Source organism: Ambystoma mexicanum, chromosome 12 (assembly GCF_040938575.1).
Source record: "Ambystoma mexicanum isolate Mex_15411 chromosome 12, UKY_AmexF1_1, whole genome shotgun sequence".
NCBI classification, from domain to species: Eukaryota; Metazoa; Chordata; class Amphibia; order Caudata; family Ambystomatidae; genus Ambystoma; species Ambystoma mexicanum.
The window spans coordinates 242,012,488-242,035,704 of NC_090936.1; the positions used below are offsets into that span (position 1 = coordinate 242,012,488).

Consider the following 23,217-nt stretch of genomic DNA (forward strand, 5'->3'; position numbering starts at 1 on the left):
GTTGCAAGCAGCAACATTGTATGGTGAAATCTGAAGAGAACAGCGTGTGAAGCATGTGTGACGAGCGACGTGAATATAGTTGAAAATCGAAGGAGTGACTGAACTTTTGAAGCCAAAATAGATACCGTATGCAGAGTGGTCCTGCGCCACGTGGGTGCTCATTCAAAGGTCTCTGTTAGGTATTCAACGGGTAGGTGGCACACGTACCAAGGAATTGTGAAATCAAAGTTGTCCTGCAATGGGTCAAGCTAAACCTTGTGCACATTCAAAAAATCTTCGATAGTTAATGCAAACTGAAATTGGTCCGAGCCTGGCTGAGGGAGACTAATTGTGTAAGAAGAAGCATCTGAGCCTGGATGAGGGGCATCCGGGGTGAACTGGGAGTCCCACGAGAAAGAATATTCTCTGAACATTGGAGAAGGGAATCTGAGCCCGGAAGTGGGGGATCGAGGGTGAAGAGTGAATCACCTGAACACTAAGAGGACAACTGTTTGTTTTGGTACATCAGGCCCTCTGAATCAAAAGACTGATAAATAAAGAGACTTGGGCACAGCAGGCCCTGATGCTGGTAATGGAACTGTATCCTTGTGCCGAAGAATCCAGAGAGTGTGCTATGCTAGAGTGAATCGCCTTGTCCCATGCTGAAAACGTGGGAAAGGGAGGCCAACAGCCTGAACATCCGACATTTCATTTTTTGTGAACATTTCTTTCTTTTTCATAAACACTACCCCACACTATTTGTATTTAGAGGTAAGGATTGGCAATAGTTTTTTTTTTGTATAGGCGCTTTTATTTTTACGAGACTCCACTACGACTATTATTAGATGGCTGTAGCTTGCGCCCATCTGTAGATTAAGGATTAGATAGGCATTTATCACACCCTTGTTGAAGTTCAATGAACACCCTTCAACTGTGGTCACTTGTGTCTGTCTTACTGCTTATACCATGCCTTCCTTACAGTTATATAGTAGGGATTGGAATCTGGAAAAGGCAGTGTTGTGGAAGAGGCATCGGGTTGAAGGAGAATGAGAACGCTAGGTCAGAGTGAAAGGGGTGTAATGGCAGAAGGTTTACATTTTATTTTAGTAATAGGTGAAGCAAGTGGTGAGGAAGGGTCACAGGTTGGTAAGGAGATGGTGGTGGACACAATTGAGTGATCAGATATGGATGGTGTGACGGCAGTATTAGTGGCTGGGAGAGAGGTGGAGATCAATAAGGGCTCCAAAGCGTTGCCCCCTATTTGGGTAGCTACGTTATGGATATAGTGGAGAGTGGTCACTAAGAAAAGAAGAACAGATTTCTGAGAAGTGGTTGTAGAGGGAAGGTTAAAGTCACCTAAAAGAATGAGGTGATGTTTATTGGAAAGTGCATCAAGTAGTTGTCCAAGACCATCAAAGAACAGTCAATTCGTACCAGGAGGGCAATAGATGGAGATGATGTGAACAGAGTGAGGCAGAGCAATAACAGAGATGGTGAATATAAAAAGGCAGGAGAGGACGTTGCACTGGAGATTTGTAAGGCATTGAGACAGGAATAGAAGGGTCGACACCTCCACTTCTGCCGGTCAGTTGAGCAGAGTGAATAAAGGATACTTTAGAGTCGTGTAGGGTCATCGGAGTGTCAGATGGAGAAATCCAGGTTTCAGTTATCACAAGGTGGTCTAGGGGAGGAGAGCTGGAGTGAGTAGTCAGTGATAAAGGACATTTTGCTGCATACAGACTGAGCATTCCAGAGTGCAATGTTCAGTTGATGAGCAGGGTCGGATTGGCCCCTCGGCCTTTCGGCCCGTGGCTGGTCCGAAATCGTCCCTGAGGAGTGGGGGGCGGTTTCTGGCCATGCCTGAGCCGGATTGGAGAGAAAAAAAAAATTGGAAAAAAGAATATTTTTTTTCATTTTTTTTTCAAAAAGCCTTCTTAAGTCGATAAATGAGTACCAACACAGGTTGGGTGACACTGTATGCATATTTGTTCTATAAAACAGAGCTTAAGTGAAGTTCTATACAATAACATTATCATTTGGCTTTGGACGTCTGCTTGGATTCACAGTAATTTAGTGTACTTAGGAACAATACTATTTGATGACACTTCCTGTTTTGTGAAGGGGTGAAAGGTTGTGTTTCATCGCTTCCCAGATGTCACTTTGGGGTGGGGTAAATGACATCACTTCCGGTGATGTCATCAGAGGTCAAGGGTCGTGAGGCGAGGTGTGGGCCACTTTTTTTGGTTGACGGGGCCTATTTGCTGTCCCAGTCCGACCCTGTTGATGAGGTAAGGAATAGAAGTTGAGTCTCAGAAGAAGAGCAGTGAGGTGGATAGGTGTTTGAGGAAGTATGATTAGCTCAATGGCTTTTTAGGAAAGCAGTGGAAGAGAGATGAAGTAGTGGAAGTGAGTTTTATATTGGGGATAGGAAAGGAGGATGTTTTCGTGCAATTGGAGAAAGCGTAGGGAGATGTGAGCAGGAGGAGCAGGAACAAATGATCAGGTGAGTAGCACAGTGTGCAGAAGACAGTACAGTAATTAGGAAGCTTGGGGTACTCACAGGTGCAACAGGGAGAAAGGCAAAGGCTCACAGGCTAAGAGGCAAAGAGGGTGGTCGATGGCTGATCTTCACTGTTCTGCCCTTAACTGGGACGCCCCTGGATGGACGCCCCTAGAAAGTTCAAAAGGGAGGACACACACTCTTGTCACCTGATGACCTAGTCCATCAGTGGTTGGTCCCTCCGATATTGTGAATGGTGTTCCTGGGATGAGGGGATTTCTTCCCGATTGGCGTTTCTAGAGAAGCCTCTTGTGGTCTCTGGCTGGAAATGGGGTTCATCAAAGATGGCCGCAGGATAGACCTTAACAGACCCAGAAATCTTAATGTACCAATATGGTGATACACAGACAGACGTAAAGGACAACCAAACTGAGGTGGTCACACAGCTGAAACAATGACTCACCCAAGACTGGATGAGCATAGAACTAAAGTTCAATCTCACCAAAAAGGAGTTTTTGCTGCTTGGAAACCCAGTAAAAGAAACTTGCATCAAATCGTAGCTATCCAACATGAATTGTGTAGGGTGGAGGCCTAACCTAAGACCAAGTGACACACTCCATGTCTTCACCATTGAATGCAACCCTTAATTTATATAACCCATCACCACAAACAAATGCCTGGCTTCACCCTGCTCTATTATGCAAAATAAAAATCCTTCCTCCATCCCCCATCTTCAGAGGCACTGTCCAATCACTGGTACTCTCAGAGAGACGGTAGAAACCACTGCCTTTTAGTGTCCCTAGCTTCTAAACTCACCACTCAGAGGTATAAAAACACAGAAGTGAGACTAATCAACAGCATCAGAACGTTTGAGCAAATCATACCCATTTTCAAAGAAATGCATCAGCTGCTGACAACAGCCCAGGTATATTCCAAACCACCTGAATTATATTCAAGACAATTTCGACCAACGACGTTCCCCCGGCCTACCTACAGAGCTAGTAAGTTCAGCACCATTCCAGTGTCACACTATCGCAAAACTGGAAATGAAAAAGATACAGGAATCCGGGCCTCTGGTGGCATGCTCCGCTGACCTGTGGCACACCATCCCACCAGACATCCACCTACTAATGCGAAAGCACTATCCTGGATCCATAGACCAAGTGTCAATACTGCAATTGCTACCTTTCAGACCACAAAAAGTAATTGCAAACAGAGACAATAAGGAGACATCATATGAACCTGGCATCCCACAAACTAATCTGAAATATTAGCCACATATCCATGGGGCAGCAGAACGTGCGTACGTTTGATAATTTTATTTTCCTGCAATTAGACTCAAATCGTATAAAAGAATGTTTAAAGAAACACTTGCAATCTTGCTTTTTTAATCATACTAGTTATGTGCAAGAGAGGGAACCATATAATTTGTGAAGATATAAATACTACTTTAACTACTGCAACATCCAGTGCTCTTGAGAGAAAAGGAGTTTTTATCTCTTGAGTGCCCATCTCCTTTACCTTGGCCACTCCTCACCCCCCCCCCCCCACCATGCCCCTCTGGCGCTCGAAGAGTACTGTCTGGTGAGACAACTTGTCAGCCCCACCTTCATTAGGCTACAGCTCAGTGCTGCAAGAGGAGCCATTGTCTAATGGCTAGAAAAGATGCTGGACACTCGCCACCCTAATGACATGCTCAGTGCCTAATCAGCCACATGAATGTACACCAGGGACTGAGGCCTCGACTGACACGGCTCAACTAATTGCCTCACCTAGCATTTGTTACCCACTTTAGTTCAACTATTAATAACTTAGAAAGCTACTCACCATTCATGTCCCTATGGGCATGCTTGTAAAATCCTGACCAATAATTGATTGTGATATATCCCACTCACTGTTCTGGTGAAGTGATCTTTAGACTATTTCTGTTAAGAGTTGAATATGCCTTTTGTTATTCATGTTAAAACATTTTGGGGCTTTGTTTTCTTCTAAACAGCCATTACAGTTTACAGGTGATAGAAATTGCCTCATACAAAAAGCTCATTCACAATTTCCTAACATTATGCACTATATTTCTGGGGCAAAAGAAAGTATGAAATGGCATAGATGGCCAGATAAAAAGCAAGAGTAAGAACAAGGAAACCGCAACCTACAGGGGTTTGGACATGTGGTGGCAGATGGGTGAATTTCATTCCTCTCTTAAAATTATGATCGGTCACAGTTTACAGCGTGCAGCAAGGTACTCAACCGCCACGAGTTTGCTCTTTCCCGTGTGGCACCTTGTGTCTTCTCCCAAGCCGCTCTGCACACCCAGCAATGCTCCTCCTGCAGCCTTGGACTTCCATGACCACTTCAATTGGTCACACTGGCTTCCCTTCTACGGTCTCTGACCGGCCTCCAGCGTCCGTCAGTTCTGCTTTCCTCTGCATAAACTCTGCATCCTCTCTCGGGTTTCCAAGTCTAAGCTTGCCACACCGCTGGTCCAGAGAGGTCTGCCTGAACCCAGCAGATCGGGACACTGCTTCCAAAGCCAACTTCATTTCCACCAGGATGTTTGCTTTTAAAGTTCCCACTACCAGGATTACTCCAGGAAAAACTAGACCGCTCACTGTGCAAACGGTAGTCCGGTCTTGCTCTTGCTGTTCTCTTCTTCGTCACAGAACTAAACTGGGGTCTCTTGGGGAATGTTTAAGGGCAGAACAGGGAAGGGGCTGACAATAGCCTTTGCAGGCTTGTGGGAGAGAGGGTTCATTAAGGATAGGAAAAAGGGGATATCATGTCTCACCTAAGGACGTTGTCTCCCCAATCCCCAAGTTCCCTCCACCCAGGTGATCCTCCCTCGCATAGACAGCCCCAGGGTCAGGATCCAAGAGGGATGGCCTTTTTATAGCCACCCAAGAGGAGGATCCGGAGGAAAAAGAAGTGACATTCTCAGGTTCCTCAAAGTACAGAGGGGAGTTTGGCCTAGAACCTGAAACCGCACTAGATAACGCTTCCCATGGCACACTGCATGTTAAGTGAATTATTTTCAGTTGGTAGCAGCTTAGAAATACACATATCCTTGAATGTCATGTGCAAACAGCTACCAAGCTAATTGGTCCCATAACGAATGAGTACACAGCACCCCAAGTGTCTGCCAAAGGAAAGCACACACGTTAGACCAGAAAAAAATCCAATAAATAGATTAAATTAAGCTCTGAACAGTGTTCCCCGACCGCTTAATTCAAACAATGGTCATTCATTTCAGGCCCAGTTAGCTAGTAGACCTGCCACTTCATTAGTACATCCAGACACCGAGACAACATGCTAAGGCGACAAACAAACAGGCAGCTAAGGCTTCAGGCCTGGAAATGAGAAGATAGTAACTTCTTTAAATTGGATCATAGTGGTTTGCCCACTTCTCTTTCCCCACCACGTACCTTGGCACAGCATAAAAGGGTTTGAGGTTGTATGAGCAAACGATCACCAATCAAACTGTGTTCTTCTCATCGACTAGTATAGTAGGGTGCCAACCAATGGCATGGTAGATTGAAATGTTTATTTATAAGAGATGTACCTAGGAGGAGTTATACATTGTGAAAGAACCAATAGTAAACGGTTCACCTATAGGTAATGTGTTCTATTTTCCACTACCCAATCCAGAGCAGAAGATTTTTTTATAGCGATTACTAATTAGGACTTCAGTTATGACGGGTCTTATGTTTAAAACCTTTTTGTGCTCAATTCCTTTTTGAAATGGTATTTTGTACGCCCTACCAGCAGCCATTTGTTTTCGAAATAATGCTGGGTTTTCTTGTGCATCTGTACTTACTCTTTTATTGAGTATTTTCACTTTATTGGTGTATTTGGGCCCATCTTAACATCTGGATTCATAACAACTACCACCGACCCTTATCTCCAACAGTCCCAACCCCAAAAACTGGCTTAAGACCTTGCTGCCAGCTAATTCCATAACTATGCCCATCATTAGACATTGACCCTTCCACTTTCCTTCCAAACAAAGTTACACTCCAAGGGTTCAATGCCAGGATGTTGGCATCATCCGTCACTGTGAGGTTTGATGGGGTTTCCTAAATAAGCCATGGCTATGCATGAAATTATGAGGCGACCTGGGTCCCAGAGTAGGAGTCTGTCCTTGGTGGACCCTGAACCCGAGTTCTCAGGCTAGTTCCGGGCAACAGGTAATTCACGTTCTTACCTATGCGCCATAAGAGGTTTGATAGAATGCACCTCCATCCTGTTCTTAGTAAAATTTTCTCTCAAGGTTCAGTCCATTCTACTTTATTTTAGAACACTCTATGCTGTGCTCATGCATGAATCTCCCTCCTAATCACCCCTTTTCTTTCCGTATGTGCTACTGCATGCATCTAAGCGATCCCATTGCTGTGCCCATATCCTTATTTCTCCACATGTGCAGTGCAATCTCCTTTTATTCTGCAAGATAATCTCTGCTTCATGATCCCATGCAGTGCATTATCAAATGTCAGTAAATAATTAACACTTTCCAATAATGTACAAGTGGGAACCAGCTGTTGGAGGATTTCTAGTGACTGCATCAAATTGTGTATTTGTCGCACCACTGCCCTATTTGTGTACTGACACAATTGTTCGGTCTATGCAGGTCTCAAAATGTGCACTCAGCACTAGCATTTTGCTTGTCATAATAAACTCCATGTGAGTAAGTAATGTACTCTGTGAGCATGTAAATAATTGAGGGGGCAAGTGACTTTATACCAGAAATGTAGCTTGCAACTTCACTTGTTTATCCCTAGTCTATGCTAACCCGACTCACATGAACCAGGGATCCCGGCCAAAAATAAAATATTGACCACATCCACTAACAACCCTTTTGTCATATTTACTGTTCCTGAGAAATCTAAAAGCAGGTTAGGAAAGTAATTTAGGATACACGTACTTCCCCGAACAAGGATCTAGTACAAAGCAACATACAAACGTGGTCATCTTTCCATTAACATCAATGCAACGTGTTGGGTATAAGCTGCCATTCTGGATCTTCCAGGTGAAATATACGGTTTTACCAATGAACCCCCCCCCCTCCAAAACCTAGCAAATCGCACTCCATAATCTAGTTGTGCCCAACAGGAGGTACCACACTGTGCGCCCTGTGCAGAGTATCACATACACTTGTGACCTAATCTCCTGGATAACTGGGCTAATGCTGCATGGCAAATACAATCAGGGTGTACTAAACACTTTCTGATCTCTGTGAAAAGAAAAAGAAAAAAGAAAACTGAACATTGAACATCAAGATGAACCTACAAACAAGACAATATTTTAGTCTTCAGGAGATGGCTAAACCAACCATTAATGGCTGGGTGATCCAGTTAAAGGGCTCAGCAATGCAATGGCCTTTAGCACAGTTTGTTGTGCCATGAACTGCTGAAATAGCCCCCTCTGGCGTGCTGGAAGTTCATTAGCAGCCAAATAATACGCTTCAGTCTCAGAAAATGAAATGTGGATTTTGGAAATAAAAAGAACCCAAAAGGTAGCCTACTAAAGCATGATACACAAAACAACTGCACTGCTTCTTTCAAATGTGGTGCATATGATTCAACTGCAAGGAGAAATATTGTGCAATAAAGCAAGCAGATGGGTGTCGCCTCATGTAATGAACAGCACCCAAGAAATGGCAGTGTTTGCCAGATATCAGCAACAATACCAAATTGTATGGTAAATATATATTTGCAGCCCAAGTTTCAAATGCAACACTCTACAGTCATTTAAAATCGTGCTGTGCCGCATGGGACCAATGCCCTGAAAGCTAAAGAAAACCAGTACCAGTATCTACAACCTAGAAAACTTTATTAAAGTGTGACCTAAGCATGGGAAGAGGACCAACAATAAAAACAAACACAGAAGGAATAGGGATCAGACTCTGTATTCCAAAGCTACACCAAAAGGGATACTACCTGTTCAAAATAGAGGCATGTTGAAACCTGGACATTATCTGAAGAATTGGGCCCTACCCATGAGGGATATATTCCCTGGATCAGAAATGCTGTCCTAAAGGGCATAGAGGCCGATTGGGAGTTCTTTGAAAACTCATCAGGGCCCATTGAGATTCAGTACTTTAAAGATGCATTTCAAAGCGAGTTAAAAGATGTGCCCAAAGAAAGTTACAGAAATTTGTGAGGGGTCAGAAATAAAAGCAGGACACAAGCTTGTCATGTTTTCACAAGAAGATATTTATTAAAAGAAAAAGGGTTGGGGAAATGCCTCTGTCCCTCTGCTAAAGATCAGTTTCCCTGCCTATAACCTAAAAGATAAGGATCTTTCTGTGTTAGGATGTCAATAACTGAACAAAAAACTGTCCTTGTCTCCAAAAGATCTTATCCTGACCCTCACACTATAAACAAATGGCAATGTCTAAGGAAACATATCTGTAATTGGTCAAAAAGTGTTTATAACTAAAATAAGTATAATTCCAACACACATTTTCAAGCCTTTGGTTCCAGGGTGTGGGTTCTTTTGTATGAAGCATAGTCACCTGTGTAAACAGTTCCTTGATATATCATTTGGACTCAGTAGATTCTTTTTTAGGCACCAAAGCCTTTAACAGTCCATCTTTAATGCCGTTTTCCCCATGGTCTGGATAGCAATGTCTTTCTTTAGCATCAACCTTTCCAGAGTTCAATAAATAAATGCCAATCTTTCCTTTACTATTTCTTGGGGCTTGTAAATTGCCTGGATTACTTTCCTGCCAGGTGCCTTTTTGCAACACCAACTGCCTGGTGTACTCGCCTGCCAGAACTTTTATTTATATCAATTGCTAGCCAGGATTTCTCATATTTCATTCACCTGGTGTCTTTGGTATAACCAGACTTATGTGTTTTTTGATTTCATCAATAATGTAGATATGGCCCTCGGCTTCAGAGAGAAAAATAAACACACACACACACACACACAACCCCTCCCCCCACGTTCATATTCCAAATACACAGAGTTCATTGGGGTTTGCCTTTCTGCCTTTTGATATTCAAGTAAGCCTTTCATCGTATTCACAAAGTTGCAAAGTGCAAATTAATTGCCGTTGAGTCCCCACTAGCTTTTGGTACACTCACCTGCTTTCTCCAGCATCTTCAGTTGGTTTTGCGCTTCTCTGGCGTGCTGCCATCACCCACTTTCCAGTCTGGAGACTGTAGATGTTCTTCTGTCTTATCTCGCGGTACCGCGATTGTGTGTCTGCTTCCTTTCATAATTCACAATGGAAAACGCAGAATTCTCAACTCGCTGATGCACCCAGGACCTTCCTTGAGTTTCCCAGCATCTCCACAGCACTTCAGTCTCTGCTTCGACATCTCTCCTGCGGCGACCTCTTCTACCCTGCCACGCCAGTATGTACTGTCTGTGAGCGCTTATACAGCAGCCAATGTCTTCCTCTTTACTGCCTCCCTGAACAGTGCACTTGCAAGTTTTAAATGTCCAGCGCACAGGTACTTTAGTAAAACAACTACACTGTTGAATTGTGGTTCAAGTGCTTGGTACATGGTTCAAACTCCTGCATCTTCATTGTCTCAGTACTTTGAGAATTCTGGGAGTTGAAGTGCCTAGATGTTGTTAAACACATAGTATTGGAACAGTTACGTTTACTAGTTTTACAATATGGAGCCTTAGAAGAAAAAGGTGTATGTTTGAGCAGTGTGAGCTAGTGTCATGGTTGTGCGTTTGGCCATAAAAATTAGAAGAGGGTTCACTTTTTGCAGAAGTAAGAACATGCATCTGACAGTATCCCATGAGGGTCTGGGGCATCAGAAGGTCTTACTCATGAAAATACGTCTTGGGTGGAAGGGGGTCTTCCTCATGGGAAAGGGGGAGATACCGCGTCTCGTCCAGTGAAGTCATTACATCTCCCCGGTAGTCGTCTCCTCTAGGTTATCTTCCCGCATAAAACTACATCCAGGTTCAGGATCAGTTAGCGGCTGCCTTCCCGTGGCCACAAGGAAAGAGGTCACAAACGCGGAATCCGTGATGACTCCACTAGATTCATCACAAGTCCCTTAGAATATGCCCTGCTAAGTCCCGGAAGTGGGAGGGATTAGGGAGGTAATTTCCACTATGGGCGCTTATTCAAAATAGAATATTTAGATAGATTTGGGTGAAATGCAACAGTACTTTCATACTATAGTTAAAGCCAAGTGAAATTGGACTGCTTGTCAAAAAGAGCATTTTTCTATGCACATTGACCAGGGGTTAATTACTATTATTATTAACAAGATTAGAAGGGGTATTGTACTTTGTTAGTGTGAACTATACACTACATTCATTGTACTAAAGCAGAGGCAGGTGACATTTAAATTACAAAAACATGTTTTCTGCACTGTGTAAAATGTAGCACTTTTCAGAACCAACAGTGCAGCATTTTGAAAACGACAGCTAAAATAAACTGAATCATGTGGTATTCACAGGTATAGTCTAACACCTTGGGCTATGAATCAGTGGCCATTCTTTATAGCTTAAGCAGAAAACTGCTTGATAATTTGGGACCGGTTAAAGTCAATGGAGTAATGAAAAGGAGTTTACCGATCCCAATTCCATTCCCAGAGAAAAGCAAACACATATAAATTACATCCTCTCCTCTCACTTGACATTGCACACTAGGGAAAAGGGCTCTGCACATGTGGGGTTCGATTTATGAAATAAAGTGGGTGGGGTATTCATGGTTTCATTAGGAAATCATAAAAGAAGGTTCCTATAATGGGTGGGTGAAACAAGATTACATGAATCCCAAATTGAAATCACTGTTTTTTCCAACCCAAGCCTAGATATGAGACTCAGTCTACATTCAAACTATTGAGCTAATTAGTCATTTCGGCGCCACACAAATTGAATACCTAGACCTCACCATCCAGGTCACTAACCATAAATTAACTACCAAGACTTACCGCAAACCAATGGAAGTGAACTGGCCTCGATGCCCGCGGGGCTCTGTGAGCGCTTTAAAAATGCAAAAATAAATAAAATAAATAAAACTCAGTGTTACATGCAACCTGCTGCCACAGAAAATCCGTCATCACCAATATCCCAAAAGGGGAATACATTAGAGCCAGAAAATTGTAATACAAATGAGGCCTTTCACAAAGAATGCAAACTACTTGAGCAAAGATTTAAGGACAGAGGCTACAAAACTAGCATATTGAAACATACAAAAGAAGAAACTGCAGCCTTGGAAAGAAAGACGCTACTCCTACCCAAGCACAAGAAACAATGTGACGATAAAATCAGATTTGTAACAAGATACAATACTGACAGTTACGAGATCGAAAACATTTTAAAAACACATTGGTCTATTTTACTTATGGGCCAAGATATAAATTCAGACCTGACCTTATATCCAAGCTAGTCATTTAGCAGACCACCAACAATACGCACCATTCTCAGTCCTTCATACATGGCTCTGAAACAGACCCCGTCAAGTCAAACAGAACCAATTGGATTTACAAAATGTGGAACTATGTGTGGTTATGCAAAAAGAACACAAACCACAAAGTTTAAAGACTGTAAAGACATCACTATTAATGAGCATATCAAGTGCCGTACTAAGTATGTGATACATGCGTTCATTTGCACCTGTGTGAAAATTTACATAGGGAGTACAATAAGAGAACTCTGCATCAGGAACAGGGAACATCTGAACACAAACACACAGGACCGAAACTCCCACTGGCAATCAAATCATCAGCTGGATGACGAAAGGAAAATAAGATTTGTGGGACAACAGACTAACATGTGGAACCAGGGGTGGGAACCGTGAACGCAAACTGAGACAACTGGAATGAAGGCTGATCTGTAGATTCACATGTGTAACGAAAAGCCTGACTGCTGAACAATAATTGAATGTATTATTATGAAATGTATGAATCTACAAAGGCAATATACATTACCCACATGACTGACATAAAACATTAATCTCTATAGACAGAACTGGTTTGACAGCTCACCCAATACAATAATTGACAGCTCACCAAATTCCCCTTACAACCATACTGGTTCAAGACCTCCTAGCCACACCTGGATTAATGATAATCTAACAGGATAAGATGCACAACTGTCTAGATTCACACCTCGTATCTCCAGAACTACAACCATATAGTTTTAGAAATTCGTATCTACACCCAGCTCCATGCAAACTATCAGTATAGGATGCCCAATGAGCCAGACTCTCACCCCATACATCCAGAACTACCAGTTAATCATTAGGGCTCATTCAATCCAGGGGGCAGACCCAGTATATCCGGCTTCCATCAGGAGCACCCATACTAGTGGCCACCCAACACTAATACACAGCCACTCATTATCACACACAATATTCACAATACAGCATGGACAATATTGCTACAAATAGTAAGCAAGCACGTACGACATCAAATGGATATGGACCGATATCAATAATACTCTCAATATAAGTATACCCAGTCCTATGTGGTGTTCATCCTTAAAAGACAAATACAACCACCCTGCATACCACACACCCACACAGACACACACACACACACACACACACACACACACACACACACACACATGCGCAGGTGATAAAGTATCATGCTATGCACAGAGGCACACTGCACGTTTTGTACATCATTAAGCATGCACAAGCCATTCAGGGTCTTTACAGCTAGTTCATTATATGCGCATGGTATGCTCAACAGAATTAGCATTGTCTAAAGGCTAGAGCATGCACTGAGGACAGGTTTGGCCCACAGCAATAATACCGAAAGGAACAGGGTCACATAGTGCATGAGTCATTGATAACCTACAAAAACATCTTTTCTCATGAGACAAACGCATGCGCGCAGAAACAGTGGCCCACCTGTGAACATACGCAATAATGAAAACACGATCAGGACCTCTGTGCCTCAGTCGTGAACCGACAGAGGGACAAATGTACACCGCGGAAGTAATGGCCGAATCAGGTAAAACACGTAGATCACCTGGTCGGGTTCTAATCTTATTGTTACCTTCACTGAGCACCTGGCACTAATGAAACTAAGTTTGCATTGACTTATCTATTCGGGCACAACTGCAAAGACACGCGCTACCATAGATCACGCGGTTTGCTCACAAATTATAGCCACCCGAACTCGGTCTGCCGTTGCAGGTGCAACAAGGAGTTAACAATATTAGGCACAAGTCGCTCAAGCCGCATTAACCGCAATGGTGGGACTGCCTCCAAGGTTGTACAAAGATGACCTCTAGCTTACAGAGTTAGACCACCTGGATACAATTCTTACATAATCATTGATAAATAGAATGCTACGGCTCACAATGATAATGGGCTCCAGCCACATTACAAAACTCTCAAGCTCACACAGGATCAATGCAATCCTGGTGTATATACCAGCTATTGGACTTGCTGGCAAGCAGGCACAACCACAATAGCACATTAACACGGGGCGACATGCAATACTGCTAGTTTAGCCATAGGATACGAGAGATTCACACAAGCACCAAACAGCTCGATTTCTCTCCCCAGTACCAGCCTAACCAGGTCAGCAGGATCAACTCCAGGCCAGGATGCAACAGACGGGGGACACAATTTCCTAACTTTAGGTAAGATTACATTAAGACCGTGACCAAACACACATTCACTGCTGCTGGCATCGGCCAATCCTAGACCACTAAGGCCCCAACTCCCGAAACTTTCCTCTTCCTTCCCTGCTCTACTTCCTTCCCTTTCTCCAATGGGACTGTATTCAAACCCCAACAAAACAATAAAATCAATTAATTTAACCATCATGTATATATACACTATGTGGTACTCATGACTTGTATGAAAGTCATACAAATAACAAAAATGACCATGTAACAAATGTATTGGTTGGAAATCCCCTCCGGTCACATTCACACTATCATAAATATCACTGTCACACATGTATGTAAATGTAACAGCCTTGAAAAGGACTGTTAGGTTGAAAAACGTGTCGGCTGACCACTTATGACTATCTGTCAAAAACACCAATAAAACCACAATGGGTTTTGAAAATCTTTTGTGAAGCTATCCATCAATCTAATTAACTAGCACAATGTATCCGGGACCAAAAGAGTTTTTACTTCACACAAGGTGGTGTGGGCAGCACCTTCACCTACCAGTTACCACTAAGGATGGAAATGTCTTTCCAGACCCACCCTGACATTCCTACGTGAAATGGATCTCGCGTTTTCCCAATTGGAGGGAGACGTCTAGGCCCGGTTATAATTTCGCAAAAGCCATCTCTCCCTCTGCCGAGCACCACGTACAGCGAGCCCCACCAACCGCCTCCTCCTGGCAGCCCTACTCGGACCCATTTCTCATGGAAGCGCTTGACTGTGTATTGTTGCAAATACTCGGTATCCTTCTCTCTTCCTCTGAGCTCATTGCCCTACGTGTGACAAGAGCAAGCTCTGGTCTGCGCTTCCATCTGTTTCCACAAAAATGCCTGTGCCACCCCGAACCCTACTGTTACACTTCGGGCTTCCCCGCGGGCCTCCTTGCAGAATACGACTTCTTTACAAGCTCCTCTGTGGACCCGATACAGGTTGCCATGGCGCATGTGCAGATTACGACGGACTCCGGGTCAGCTGACACGTCCTGTACGTGGAAGATGTACGGCAAGACACGCCCCCTTACGGCTATAAAACCACTGTCTTTCAAGGGGCTCGTTGCTGCTAATTAGAGTTGCATGCTACAAGCGGTTACGTCCGTTTCTATTTCGTGTCTTCTCCACACGATTCCTCATCTGATTTCCTGGTTTTGACCCTTGCCAGACTACTGGATCGGCTTGCCTCCTCCTTTATTCCTGTCGTGCTCGTCTGGTTTTTTGACTCGGAACGTTATTGGATCCGGCTCCCTTCGGTCTCTTGCGGAACTTCATTCCAGGTTGCCACTTCTGCACACGGAACCAAAGCAGAGGAGGAACTTTTCTACACCTACTCTGGATGCATGTGTGCTCAGGTACATACTTAATTGACAAATCTTGTCTCTGCTACTAGTTCCTCTCCACGACATTGTTTGGATATTTGTCTTCTGTTGGATTCTGGGACATTGAGTGACTATTTTGTGAACTTGTCTTCAAGTGCATACAAACGCTCTGCTGAAACTGCACCAACCCGGCACTAGTGCGACCCTCGTGCCGTTCGGGGCTACTTCCCTAAACTAAAATTCCTGTTTGTTATTTTCTCCTTTCGTTGTCTTCTGTTTCCTGGATTCCTTTCCTCAAAATATCCTTATTCAGGCTAGTTAACAGTTATATATATAAGTGGGGATTGATACTTTAAAAGGCTCTTTAGAATATTCCCACTCATTGTGTTATTTCTTGTAGATCCACCCCGGGGAAGCTCCACTCCAATACTTACTGAGGTAGTTTCCCATTAAAATTCAACTGTTCCGATTACTTGCTTTAAACTTCAACACTGTCTAATATCTTTGTATTCCTTTGCAGCATTGGTATTGGCGGTGTGTGTTCTCCCCGCTCTTTCATTCAATTGACACCTCTGTCTGTCCAGACTGAATCAGCAGAGAGGTACATTGTAGAAAAGAGCCCCTCTTTGAGGAAGCCTGAGTCTTGTACTCAGGGGAGCTGGGATGGAAGGCCGAATATCGATTCTTGCACCACCATCATCTCCAAGGTCACTCCTCCACATCTTCGGCCTATTTCGGAGTGGTGAGTAACACCTACCTTTGGAAGTTACAGTCTACAGACCTTCAGCCCACATTCCTCTCACCCACTTTGAAGTAACTGCTGGATGACCCTTCCCCTCTGGACCTCCCTCAGTGGCACACCATATACCTAATCCTGTGTGGCCATATAGCCTCCTGAAAAACCAACACTTATCTATCCACTTGTTTGACTTGTGAGGCAGCAGGTGGAACCACATGCCAACCACACCATTCTGCTCAATCGTCTCCATGACAACCTGGGTATCAGTGATCAGGCTCTGGCCTGGCTGACCTCCTTTCTCTCTGATCGACCCTCCCAGGTACAACTTGGGTCCTTCCTATCCTCTACCTCCTTCTCTACCTGTGGTGTTCTCCAGGGGTCTAACCTCTCGGCCAGGCTTTTCAACCAATACTTGGCAACTCTCGCCTGCTGCATTTCAATTTTTTGCTCAAACTTCCAGTGCTATGCTGACGACAGCCAACTCATTTTCAGGCTTCCCTCTGCCACCTCCTCTCCTTCCCTCATCTCTGACAGTCTAATCGCCATTCAAAATTGGTGTGCTGCCAATGATCTTTGTTTAAATGCCAACAAAATTGAGATCTTCCTCATTAGCACACCCTCTCCATCCTTTCCCCTCACTCTCTGGCCGGCCTCCCTTGGCCCTCCGCTTGCCCCTACCTGCGAAGCTAAGAACCTCAGGGTCATCTTTGACTCCACACTCCTTCTCCGCACACATCTCTGAAGTCTCCAAAAAGTAGAACTTCTTACTACACCTCCTCAGAGGTACTCTTACCTTCCTCTCCTTCCCTCAGAAGCTCACTGTCTCCCAAGCTCCGATTCTCTCTAGGCTGGACCACTGTAACAGCCGCTTTCTAAATCTACCTACCTCCACTCTCCGCCCTTTACAACTAATCCAGAACAAGACTGCAAGACTGGTCCTTGGCCTCAAGCACTGGAATCGTATCTCTCCAGCTTTCAAATCCCTCCATTAGCTCCCAGTGGATGCAAGGATTCAATTTAAAACCCTTTGCATTATCTACAAGGCTTTATGGGGCCTGGGTCCAAAATACCTTCAACTATCCCTCCGTAAATACCTCCCCTCTCGAGCCCTTCGCTCCTCTAACTCCCTCAGGGTCAGCCGTTTCTCAAAGAAATGAGCTGGGGCAGATCTCGGTCTTCAGCTGGGGCCTCCCTTTGGAACTGCCTTCCTGCTACATTGAAACTTGAGGAGAACCATCTACGGTTCTGGAAGCTCCTCAAGACCTTCCTCTTCGCCTCCGCCTTCGCCCCTCTTCTCCCCTGTTGATCTGTTTCCTCTCTAGGCACTGTCTCACCTGGCCACCCCTGTCCTTCGGGTCCAGTGACCTGCTCACCCTGCCACCCTCTCGCACTGCCTCCTGCCATCCCTTGCACTGGGGCCTGTATCTGTACCCATACAGTTGCCACCCGCATTCTTCTGCACTCATCAGATATACCCTATCTGACTTGCCTTGCACTTTGCCACTCACTGGCTGCACTACCACTGTTCTTGATCACCTTTATTTATTTATTAACTTCTTATGTATCTTGTTTCTCTCCAATTCTTTCCCCCCATGCACTATCCCCCTTTTTCCCTTCCCCATGCACTTGAGCGTGCTCAATGTCACTGGGCCTAGTAAGATAGTTTTTTGTTTTTGTTTTCTCCCCTGTTCCCCCTCCCTTTGCCTGGTTGAGCTCTGAAACACCCGTGAATGAGCGCGATATAAATAAAATATAACGGATCACAAATAAAGGTCTTGAAGATAAGACATCTGAAACAAGGGCACAAGGTACCCGTGCCCCCATAAAAGCATCGGTCAGAAAGCACATATCGATCCACATTTTATGGCCTCTTCCATTAGAATAAAAACTCCATGTCTAACATTACTCTTTGCATGCCAACAGCAATTGTATCGTTTAGATTAGCCAGAAGAATGACATCTTGTGAACAGTTAGCCCTTCTCGCCCACATGCTGCGGGAAGTGACATCCCAGCAACAGCCTATTAAGTCTCCCACTAAATTGTATATTGTAGCCACTTGTGGACCAATAACGATGTAGTACTCCTCACCTATACAATGTGTCACTGTTGACGATTTTTGTCTTTATAAAATGATGTTTTTGTAATGTTTGACAGAGCGCTTTCAGAGCAGCAAAGTTCTCTGCATGCCCAAACCTTCTTTATAAACTGTGTTCAACTTGCAACCTTTCTCCTGGTCTCATTCCCTACTGGGGTGTGTCCATTTATTGTCTCTTTTTGGTATTGTGTCGAGACCAGGCCCATTCACCACGCAGCTCAAAGGCCTTAGACAACAATAGAGAAGCGCAAGAGGAGTTTTAGACCTAGGGTCCATCCTTGCGTTCAAACTACATGCACATGTGGGATATCCACAACCCCACATTCACACAGGGTGCAAATTGATGTAAATTGGTATACGCAATGTCATTTTTCTGTACACCTTTCTCGAATACCAACAGTTGCTTTTGATATTGGATAAACTAAAGCTTTAATCTGCTCTTGATGAACTGAAGTGTTTTAATATACTGACCGTTAAGCGGCACGGTTGTCATAGAAATGAAAACGCTGCTTAGATGTTGCCTTGTATTTTTTTGTATTAGAAATGTATGTCACTGATAGGTTGTCTGAATATGTGTGCTACCTACATTGACAAAAGCAGGGACATTAGAATTGCGGAAACAAAATCATAGTTTATGCATCTTATTGTGTTACATTGCATGTGTAAAGTAAGGCGACCATCTTGGATTTATTTTATTTATATACATTTGAGTTTTGAACACAGACTGTTTAGTGCACAGAATTTTTGGGTGGGGCTGTATACTAAAGGGATGTTATATTAGAGATTGCCACTTAGTGAAAAGAGAGATATATATCCACATATAGCTATAGGATCCGCTGTGAGCCTGAGGAAATCAGTGGGCAATCTGCTTTCCTAGAGCAGAAATATTCCGGGCAAAGATGGCCACAGAGAAAAGAGAAGAAAAAAGTCAAACTAAATCCCGTTTCCAATTGAGGCTTTTGTGACATGAGGTGGTGTGCATGTGCAAAGACTGTTGAGGAGGAAGGAAGCATTGTAAGGGCAGCCACCCGAGAGGACTTACACCTCCCTAATACTAACACAAATAAATGAATTGGCTCCACTTAAATCTCTTAAACGTGAGCTATTTTAGTGGACAGAATAACAGCTGGATTTCCCTGGTCGTCACAATACCTTTAATATTTCTTTTAACAGAATGCCATGTCACAAAGCAAATTTGTATTTGAGATTATGTAAATACAGTGCGAGTTTGCAAAAACCCTGGGAACTGGTTTATAAAACGCGAGCAAAAACTAGCGCACACGTAACATAGTCCAGTCATGATTTCTCATTTACGGTTGCAAGCCAGCCCCCATTGCAACCCAACTGAACAACAATAAAAATGCACAGAATCTTGCCTCTAAATAAGGCTAGTAAGTCTTACCCCACAGATGAACCCCTCTCATTTCCGAAACGCCCACCCTATCCGTACAGAACGTTACGTAAAGAACGAGAAGAGGCCATTCATTGGTTATTTATAATATTGCATGGAACAGGACAAAACGTAACCCTAACACAAGGGATCCATCTGCAAGCTTTGACTCTTCAGAAGTTTGTTTTGTTTACTACATTCCCCATTGGCCCAAGCCAGCATAGTCGATGACGAGGAATAATGGAAGATGTAGTCCAGAATATCTGAAGAGCCGATGTTACTGTTATAATCCCTCTTGTACTCTCCTCACACATTATTGCAATATAATACACACAAAATCACGCATCAAGTGCAGTTTAATTTGATCATATACACAAGTGCACCAGTACACAATTAAAACATAGCCATTGTGTGCCGATAAGATCACAAATGCAACTTCTTGTCTGGTTAAACACATTCTTAAACAACTGGGTGCGGCAATTTAATTTAGTACATTACATGTAATTACATGTAGGATAATATAAAATGAAGACGCTACATCCACCTTGTGGATTTCTGAAGGTGTGTCTGTGCACTCATAAAGCAAACCATGACCCCCTGCTGCTTCAGTCACGGAAGCCCTGCAGACGTTTGCTAACGGTTTACCTTCAGGTCCATTTTGGCGATAGGCTGTGAAAGACCCTTCCTTAACATCGTTCCTCCAACATCTTCAAGAAAGGACGTTGCTAGAGAGATCAAACGCTATGAAATATAACCGCAGATCGCCGGAGACTTTTCTTTGAATTGAAAAATTCGGAGATTCGCACAGGAGGGCACCCGGTTTCGCTAACAAGTTAATCAGCTGCTAGTGGCCCGCAATGCATGTTCGCCAAGAACACATCTAAATGAAGTAACTGCTGGTTGGCGGCAAAGAATGAAAACCCTGTACAGTGTGCACTTCTGTACAACGGGGAAAGCTGCGTGATCTCACTTCGCATTTAAACCCGTATTAATCCACGCTGTGCAGCCTATTCGTCGTCGCCCAGGCAACCACTGAAAACAAAGATGGATGCCAATTATCTGCCCTGCATAGCCGAAGAGCAGGAGGAAGATTTATTTTTAAAGCACCCAATACTTTGCACATGAGCAGAAAGACTGCTGGCAACAGCTCGAGGCACGTCACTTCATCTTCGGGTTTCAGGTCGAGCAAGAAGTAGCTGACAGCTACGCTTTCAGAAACATTAAATACACACACATGCGCCACGTGAAACTATCAAAGTCCCCCTAGCACTCGGGAGCCACTGACGAGCTTCTTACATCATGTGTTACACAATGTCATTGTGAAGCCGGCTTACACAGGACAGGGGATTTGAATTAGGGTTTCAGTAAAACGCATGCATGCTCCAGAGGTTTAAAGGGACGCTGACAAATAATGGCATTGCATCAATTACTAGAGATAAAAGATTTCACATAATGTATCACGTCACCGATTTATAAAGCACACTACTAAAAAAAGAAAAAAAACACGTAAGTGCTAATTTGGGTCTCGTAAACAGAGGGATTTTCTCAATAGTGAGCCTTTTTATTTTTACAGTAAACATTTTTTTTGTATTTATTTGTAATTAGTTATAAAAAAGTGAAAAAATCAAAAAGTTTAAAAAAACAATCTATGACAGTATATACATTTTTATCATAAAAATTATTAAAATTAAACTTTCACAGTATTAATACGACACCCCAAAATACACACTCTTTGAAAATGTTGCTTAAGACTGGGTTACAATTCATAATACTAATACATTTAAAACAATAAATAACAATAAAAATGTTGGTCTACAATCCAGCCAATTAAAACACATTTAGACTCATTATCAGAATAGGCCTAATAGACCTTCTACTGATCTTCACAGAATGACTCATTATGCTCCCTCGCTGCTAAAAGGCTTCGGGAGCAATTAGCTTATTGTTCCGCAAAGTCTAAATCAAGCAAGATGCATTATCACATTATCAGTGTTTAGGCAATGGGTCCAAAATGCATCCGTTTGGATGGTCTCATAACTATGCACATGACTACCAAATGTGGTCATTATCACTGGGCGCAATCCCGCACATTAAGTGGATTAATGTTGAGTCGTCTCCAGGACTACACTACTCTTACAAATTTCGACATGTACGTGCCTGGCATGATAGGTCATACCTAGCTCCAAGGATAACTCAGACAGGCAATTGATTCAATCTTAATTTCAATCGAAAATTCCTAGCTGCTACACTAGGACATATTAACAGATACCTCTGTGCTTTGAGATATCGATGGGTAACCTTAAACACATCAATATGGGACCTTAAATTACTAAAATGTTCATAGTTCTTAGTCCAGTCCCATTAACATATTTTATTTTTCAACATACATTTCAAAATTCTATCACTAGTGCCCCGATTAAATTCTAGTGCCCAGCCAATATTCTCAAACCACTACATCATAAGCTTTGTGAAATCTTTCCCTTTATGCCTTACACTGTCTTGACCATAGGTAAACATTTACTCATCCGTGTCCTATTTGAATCCCCATATTTTGGCTCACCAATAAAAGAGCAAAATGTTGCTGCACATTGGAGTTTTAGCTTTGGCCACTTGGAGCAGCATTATTAATAGGCTATCTTTACAGCAGTGTGCTAGCTTCTAAGACCTAGAAGACTGATGTGCTGACTGGATCATAGGTACAAGTCAAGTTTACTTTTCAATGTACAAATTATATATGGAAATGCTTTAGTATAAGCACTATCCTCCGGTCTTGCAGAAGGACATTTTATTAGATATGATATCTCCAACTGACATATCTACCCTCTTGAACGTTTGACTGACAACAAAAGCCCTGAAAAAGGAACGTTATAATGAAAAATAAATGTGGCAAGTAGTTCAATAAAAGCCACAGACTAATCACTATGCAGTACTGCCTGTGCACAATCAAGTGAAGTATCGAGCGGCCATCTTAGAGGCCACTCCGTTAGTCTCTTCATGCTCGCCTTTGTCCCACATGGATTTTCATATGCCCTTGTGTTCTTTTGACTTGCTCTCCGTTTTTCATCTCCAATCGCTGAGAGTTGACGGGGCAGTGATCAATCACGATTTCTTTTCATACACATTTTGCCATAGCCTATTCACCACCTCATAGGTGGTCAAAATGCCCTCCTCAGGCCGTTTTAGGTTTTGCATCAGAGAATAGTGCAATACCGGTTATAATGCTCTGGCTAGAGTTGTAGTTTCTTTTGTGGTGAGCACAAAGATCCAACACTTGAGCACCTGACTGGTTTACAACTGGACAGCCAACCTCCAGAACATTGCACCATATCATCAATAACTTCCTGTGATGAATCCTACAAAGTCCGCACAAACAACCCCACGTAAAGACTCCTCCCAGGGGGCCAGGGAAATACAGACGCTTCCTGAACAGGACCGTGGGGGCAGTACTACCCAGGATGATCACCTGGGAAGAGAAGGTCCCCGGGTGAATGGGAGGACTTCCTGAGATGCGGCACTTTATTTGTCTTCCTCAAGGAAGAGAAATTCATTGGTATCGGAATATAAAAAGGGCTCGTTGTCAAAAGTAGCTTCTATT

At 43.3% G+C, this 23,217-nt stretch overlaps 1 protein-coding gene across 2 annotated transcripts in view; it reads right to left on the reverse strand.

Moving 5' to 3' along the window:
* EPS8 (EGFR pathway substrate 8, signaling adaptor) overlaps positions 1-23,217 on the reverse strand; it is a 1,868,600-nt gene that overhangs the window by 1,630,743 nt on the left and 214,640 nt on the right. Inside the window, exon 1 of one of the 2 annotated variants that reach the window (XM_069628375.1) lies at positions 20,268-20,589. The exons of the other annotated variant lie outside the window; for it this stretch is intronic. The gene's annotated coding sequence lies outside the window, so the exon portion shown is untranslated. Of the gene's footprint in view, positions 1-20,267; positions 20,590-23,217 lie in introns of those variants that run through there. 2 annotated transcript variants of the gene reach the window in all.